This window comes from Peromyscus eremicus, unplaced genomic scaffold (assembly GCF_949786415.1).
Source record: "Peromyscus eremicus unplaced genomic scaffold, PerEre_H2_v1 PerEre#2#unplaced_506, whole genome shotgun sequence".
In the NCBI taxonomy this organism is placed as follows: domain Eukaryota; kingdom Metazoa; phylum Chordata; class Mammalia; order Rodentia; family Cricetidae; genus Peromyscus; species Peromyscus eremicus.
This window is the reverse complement of record NW_026734742.1, coordinates 45,628-52,564: the sequence shown is the minus strand read 5'-3', so window position 1 is coordinate 52,564 and position 6,937 is coordinate 45,628. Positions and strand designations below refer to the sequence as shown.

Genomic DNA, 6,937 nt, shown 5'->3' with positions numbered 1-6,937 from the left:
ACTCCCCCCACCACATCCACATTGCATGTGTGTCAGAGCACATTTAAAAAAACGTCTACGATATGTTTAAGGCTTGAAGGAAATAGAATAGGATGAATGGATAGATGATAGATGGGTGGTGGATGGGTAGCTGGACACATGAACAAAGAAATAAATGGTTACATTGATGGATAATAAGCAATAGGCTGGTTTTTCTCTGGTTTATAATACTGAAAAGAATAAAGTCATAAATCCACACTCATTGAGTCCTCGGTCCTGCTCTTGTCTATTTGTTCCAAGGAAATAATTCAAAGGAATAAAATTTCCCCGCCCCCTCCCCAATTATAGTAGTTTTGCTTATAGCATAGCAAAAGTATGGCTTCAACTCGGGAGGCAAAGGCAGGCAGACCTCTGTGAGTTCGAGGCCAGCCTGGTCTACAGAGTGAGTTCCAGGACAGCCAGGGCTACACAGAGAAACCCTGTCCTGAAAAACAACCAACCAACCAACCAAACAAACAAACAAACAAAAACGTGTTGCTTAAATGAGCGAAGGCTTGAGCTGCTGGGTAAATCACAACAGCATGGCCATTCAGGGTAACAGTGTAGAAAAAAACATAGTATCATTTCATATTTTGAAATAATATTAAGAAAAGAACCGTCCATCTATGTTAAAGGTCAGCGGGAAGGTATTTTCACAGAAGGACGTACAGCCTCATTCAGGTCGGCCTTCAAGTCCCCTTGCATCTCAGAGAAGTTGTTCTCCTGTGGGCCCCACTTTCCACATCCCTGAAAAGGAGACAGGGAGCGACCCTGGCTCTCCTATGGGAGTTCTCGGCTTGTTCTTGCCAGTGGACAGGTCAGGGAGGGCATTCGGAAACCGTGAGGTCAAGTTACATGCGGGTCGAAATGATGTAGCCTCTCCATTGAGATGAAAAGGAGTAGCAGATAATTAAAGATGACTCTTCTCTGAATGGTTTGCAGAGAAATGGAAAGCAGAAGTCATACAATGTTTTATTTGAGCTGGATTGGTGCGATAATACAACGCACACAAAACAAACATAATACAGTATTAGTATTATTAATCCATATTATTATTAATAATAGGTAATGCAGTCTCTTATGCCAGTCGGAAAAGTCAAACAACACAAACAAATGTATATGAAATGTCCTTCTTGTCTGACGGCATTGCACACGGGCTGCCGATCCATGCTGCATGCCTTGTCGAAGCAGAGCTCAGTTGTGGACGAGATGGTGGGAGTGAGAGGAAGTACCTGCATCCAGAAGGCTCAGCTGTCCCCTGCTTCCTGGAAAAGGACCAGGAATTCAGGCCAACTGAGCACTGAGTACCATCTACACGCTGGCCAGTTCATGACATTAGCGTTCGCTTCCCAGGTTTAGTCCGGGCCAGGAAACTCTCAAGTGCTTTTTACATATTAACTCAGTCCTTACAGCACCCAACTGAGATAAATGCACTGTCCACATTTCACACATGGGAGCACAGCTGGCGACTGGCACAGCCAGACTTGGCAACCCTTCCTAACCTGTGCTAGTCCAACCTCCCTCCCACTTTCCCCCTGACATCTGGCTTCTGGGTATTGAGATTATGGGGTGCTCCTGGGAGCAGCCCCACAATCACGCTACTGGTGTCTCATTGGAACTCTCTCCAGAGGACCTCAGCCACTCACTTGTCACCAGTGGGCGGGCTCTAAGTAGGTCGTTGCTGCACCGGAGCCGTGAGTCTTGGCCTGTACCAAAGCTTCATCCCCGGGGCTGAGTTCTGGGCTCTGTAACCTGAGAGAGGGTGGGGGTCCAGGATGCAGGTTCGAAGAACCTCTTGTGTTCTCCAAGGCTTTGTTTCCAGCGGGTGCCCTCATCTTCCTGTGCAGAAGGCCTGGGGATCTAGGACACTGCTCCACACTGAGCCTAGGAAAAAGGAGTTAGTTCTGTGGCCTGGACAAATAGTTTGCCTTCTCTGAACCCTGCTTCCTCATTATCAGGAAGAATGGATATTTAATTCCCAGGTCTAACCACCATACACAGTTGCAAGGGAGGTGAGGAGGTAGGCTGAGGAGGAGGGAGGTGCCATTAGCCCCGCCTCTCTCGGGCTCAACCTCAGGTAGGAGAAAGAGTGCCGTGGGTCCGATGAAATGTGCAAACCAGGGGCTGGAGAGATGGCTCGGTAGTTAAGGGCACTGGCTGCTCCAGAGGTCCTGAGTTCAATCCCTAGCAACCACATGGTGGCTCACAACCATCTGCAATGAGATCTGGCGCCCTCTTCTGGGACTCAGGCAGACATGCAGACAGAACACTGTATACATAATAAATAAATAAATCTTACAAAAAATAAAAAAGAAAGAAAGAAAAGAAAAGAAACGTGCAAGCCAATGGACAAGGATTGGGGGGCAGTGTCAGGTAAAAGGAGTAGCCCGAAATCCCACAGTAGGCTCTTACAGCTGTTTGGAATTTAGTCTCAAATGTTCATTCAGCATCTGCCGCAGATAAAACAGTGTGTGGACTTGGGCCCCCCGCGGGGAAAGGAGGGAGCAGTAAATATGGGATTCTAGAGTCACCTGGCCCAAATAAAGATGGCTACCGTGTGCCAGATTTTCCCAGCGCATGGAGGCACGTGACCCTTGTGATATTCCCTGTAACACGAGTGAAATCAATAGTGTCTGTAGATGGAATGCAGAAGCCCGTTCCTACACTGTCCCCGGACTAGGCACAGTCAATGTGAACAAACCACAGCCGGGGCTGGGCAGAGCCACTCACAGGGACTCAGGGCCCAGCTGAGTCACCAGGCCTGGATGTCCACCTCATACCCTCTTCTACTCATTAACCAAGACTATGACCTAAATCCCATGGGCAACAGCCACGAAGCACATGAGGAAATGAATAATGGCTGTAACACAGGCAGCTAAAAGCCGCAATTACCCTTCCTGACAGGAGCGTGGGACCTTTCTATGAAGAGCAAAATTTTTGCCTATAAATTGCACTTGTGAGAAATCAGCAGGCGCTTGCTGGTGACCATGGTTACGTCTGCCACAGCTGGAGGCAGCAGCCGGAGGCAGCCTTTCCACATAGCCTAAGTGTCTCCAGCTCACACCTGCACACCAAGCCTCGAGGACAGACTTAGAGGGAGACCTGGGGGGGGGGGGCTGGGCCGCAGCCACGTTGGGGTCAAGGCATATATACAAGGGAGGCTCTGATAGATGCCTTGGCTAAGTCCCATCCCTGGAATTCTGAGGTGATTGCCTGTGGAGAGCCCGAGCCCCGAGAGTTCTGCAAACTGGTCCAAAGACTTCCACCTTCAGGCAAGTTAAAAAGCTGAAATGGTGAAGACCGGCCCCCTCCCCGACAGTCAAAGAACAAGCTTTTTATAGAGGGTCATCAGGGAGACCAGAAATTAGGCCCAGTTTCTGCCCAGCGGTAAGTGACCGGGTGGCTCATTTTTACGAAGGTAACTGCTGATCCTCATCCACTATGGCGGCAGAAGAGGTCCTAGGTGGAGGCCAGGAGACAGGGTGGGATCCCTAAGGGAGCAATAGCTGTATCTGGCCTAAGTCCAGAGAGGCCTGGTGGCACCAGCAGCCATATTGGGCTCTTTTTTTTTTTTTCTCATTGCCCTCAGCTATACCCAACCCAGCAAACAGTCTGTGACCCAATCCTGACATGTGGGTTCAATTAGTGTCCCTCCCTGGGCCCCTCACTAGCTGTAATTTTCCTTATAGAAGCTGACTCTGTTTGGCAGCTCCCACCCTACCACCATGATTCCCTCAAGGCTGTCATCAGAGGTACACACACCCTCTAGTCTTGGGCCTATGCTAAGTGTGCGCCAGATGTCCAATGGGTCTGCGTCCATCCGTTCATTCCATTTACGAACGTGTGTAAATGGATCAGGCAGGTGATGAGTTCTGGACTAGGAGGTGCTGCTCTAGTAAAGACACACTAAAGCACATGTCTTTAAGGGCTGCGTGACTCTCAGGGCTCGGGGAGTGAGTGAGATCGTCAGTGAGCTGACTCAGGAAGGTCCCAGGGGGCTTTGGTAACAAATTGAGTTCTAGCGGATATTGAAGCGGCCGGGATCTAGCTCCGTGGGTAGACTGCTCCTCCAGCATGCACAACGCCCCCAGGCTGAGTCCCCAGCACTGCATAAACCCTGTAATCTCAGCACTTGGGAGGTAGGAGTAAGAGGATGAGAAATTCAAAGTCAAACTAATATCGAGTTTGGGCTAGCCTCAGCTCCATGAGACTCTGTCTCAAAATAAACAGCACAAAAGCCCAGTGGATCAAAATTCTCACGTGTTCTTGCTCGGTGTCATGTCTTCCTGCTCCCCTCCCAGGCACACCTGGCCTCAGTCCTCATAAACGGCCCACGTGTCTTTGGGTCTAGAATTCACCGCTGGGTCTCTTGAAAAATTCCGAGTGTCCTTTAGAGACTTCTGATGGCCCAGATGGTGACCTAGGGTTCTTCTGGCTTTGATGTCTCCCCCTGAAACTGTTTAACAGCTGAGTCACTTATGAAGTATTCACTCTTGTGTGGGCATTGGCCCTTGTTTTCCAATAAAAGCAGTCAAGAGTAAAGTTTTCCTCAAAGTATACCTTTTAAAATGATTTTATGCAATTAATAAGTTTGTTTATTTTGCTATCTTCGGCTCAAACCCAGGCCCATGGGCATACAAGGCACTTGCTCTTCCAGTGAGCTACACCTCTAGCTCTTGGTTTATAGGGTCCAACCCACCTTCCAACAGTTATACGCAGGAACTCCCTTATCTGGGGGGGGGGGCATGAATTCCACAAACCCCAGGGAATGGCTAAAACTCAAGATGGTGTTGAATCTGTACTCAGAGAGCTTCTAGACCATTTGAGTATGAGAGAGAGAGAGAGAGAGAGAGAGAGAGAGAGAGAGAGAGAGAGAGAGAGAGAAATGCTGATACACACCTTTAATCCCAGCACTTGGGAGGCAGAGACAGGAGGATCTCCCTGAGTTTGAAGCCAATCTGATCTACATAGCAAGTTCCAGGACAGCCAAAGCTACATAGAAAGATCCTGTCTTCAAACAAACAAACAAACAAATAAATAAAGATTGAAAAAGGAACCTGTGACACTTTAGAGGTTAAGAGCACTTGCCCTAGTAGAGAACCTGGGTTCAATTTCCAACACCTACATAGAGGCTCATGATCACAACCCTCTGTCACTCCAGTTCCAGGGCATCCTACCCCCTCTTCTGACCTCCAAGGGCACCAGGCCACATGTAGTACACAGACATATATGCAGGCAAAACACTCATACACATAAACATTTTTTAAAAAATAAAGATGGCATGTGACACAGAAAGACAGGAGACCCGAGTCCCCAGTAATCTCCAAGTCCAGAGGCGATCGTGGTCACATTTTAATCATCACTCCTGGTATCAGCACTATAGACATATTCCCATATCAACAACCTGCATTTAGTGCAATGATTTCAGGGATTCAAAACAGGAATGAATCCCAAGTGTCTCAATCCCAGAGTGTCTGAGGCACTCTGTGGAGGGTAAAAGGTGGGGCACAGGGGCAGCAGTGAGTTAACGGTTGCAGACTGTTTGGGGAAGGGAAAGGCCATTTCTCTAGCTGCAGCAAAGCCCAGAGTTAAGAGAACCAACATGCCGGGCAGGAGGCGGTGGCGTATGTCTCTAATCCCACGGGCAGCAGTGGCATACACCTTTAATCCCAGCACTGGGAGGCAGAGCCAGGTGGATCTCTGTGAGTTCGAGGCCAGCCTGGGCTACAGAGCAAGATCCAGGACAGGCACCAAAACTACACAGAGAAACCCTGTCTCAAAAAAAACTGAGAGAGAGAGAACCAACATATGTACATGTGTGCATGTGCATGCGTGTATGCCCATGCATTTGTATGAGTGACTGTGGTGCCTGTGTGCACATGCATGCACCTGAAGGTCAGAAGACAACCTTGAGTGCTGGTCCTCACCTTCTGCCTTATTTGAGGCCAACACCAAATTCACACTCCTGTCTCTGCCTCAGTCTCCATCTTCCTATTGGGAATGCTGGGATTGTAGCCGCCCTCCACACCCATCCCTTATGTAGGCACTCGGGGATCCTCAGACTTACAGGGCAAATGTGTTTGCCCACTCAGCCATCATCTCCATGGCCTCTAACATTGTCTTCTCTGGAGATACAAGACGCCACTTTTAGCTCCTTGGAATGTGAAGGCTGAACTGGCTCATTCAAGCTTTCCTCAGCAGCAGCTAAGCTGCTGCTGGACTTGAACTTCCTGTAAACCCTGGAAAGGGCTGGTGGGTGGTTTCTGTCGGGAGAGGGTTTTCTCCTTCTTTTTAATCAGCGCGTAAGTCAATAAGCAGCTTGGGCAATAAAGTCCATACTTTGAGAAATCAAAGGCAAGCTCTCCATCTGCATTCACACCCCGGGCGGACAGTCTCAGCACGCAAACATTTGGTATTTGTCTTGGAGGAACCCAAAAGCCAAAGTGAGCCAGGAGAATGAGAACCAAATGCGCTGAGCGCTGCCTCTTCCCACACCCCTGGAGCCAGCCTGGAGGATGATAAGCATTGTGTTGGCAAATGATACAGTCGGGGAAGCCATCATGCAGTACCAATGGTTGGCTGTGCATCTTTAGGGGATCTTGCCTTGCTCCCCACATAAGTACCCACTGACCCTCAAGGGATGGTTTCTCCCGGGCTGTTTATCATCGTTCTTATCACTCTGTGTGGCTGCTTAAATTTTTCAGCTGAACTTTACGCTTTGGACAGGAACTTGGTTGGGTTTGGAATTTGGTTTGTTTTAAGTCCCCTCTACTCATCTGCACTCCCCACATACACTCTGCTACCGCGAGTTGGGATGAGACAATGTGAGGTTTGTAATGATTTCAATGTGAAATGTCCCCCCACAGACTCATAAGCTTAAACATTTGGTTCTAGCTAGGGCACTGTTTTGGGAGATGGT

The 6,937-nt window shown here is 48.8% G+C and overlaps 1 long non-coding RNA gene across 1 annotated transcript; it reads right to left on the bottom strand.

The window, feature by feature from the left end:
• Window positions 1-953: 953 nt before the first annotated feature.
• Window positions 954-1,880, bottom strand: LOC131901852 (uncharacterized). The gene is made up of 2 exons (XR_009376906.1): window positions 1,665-1,880; window positions 954-1,283 (listed from the first exon to the last, which is right to left on the bottom strand). It is a non-coding gene; the product is annotated as an uncharacterized LOC131901852 (long non-coding RNA).
• Window positions 1,881-6,937: the final 5,057 nt, after the last annotated feature.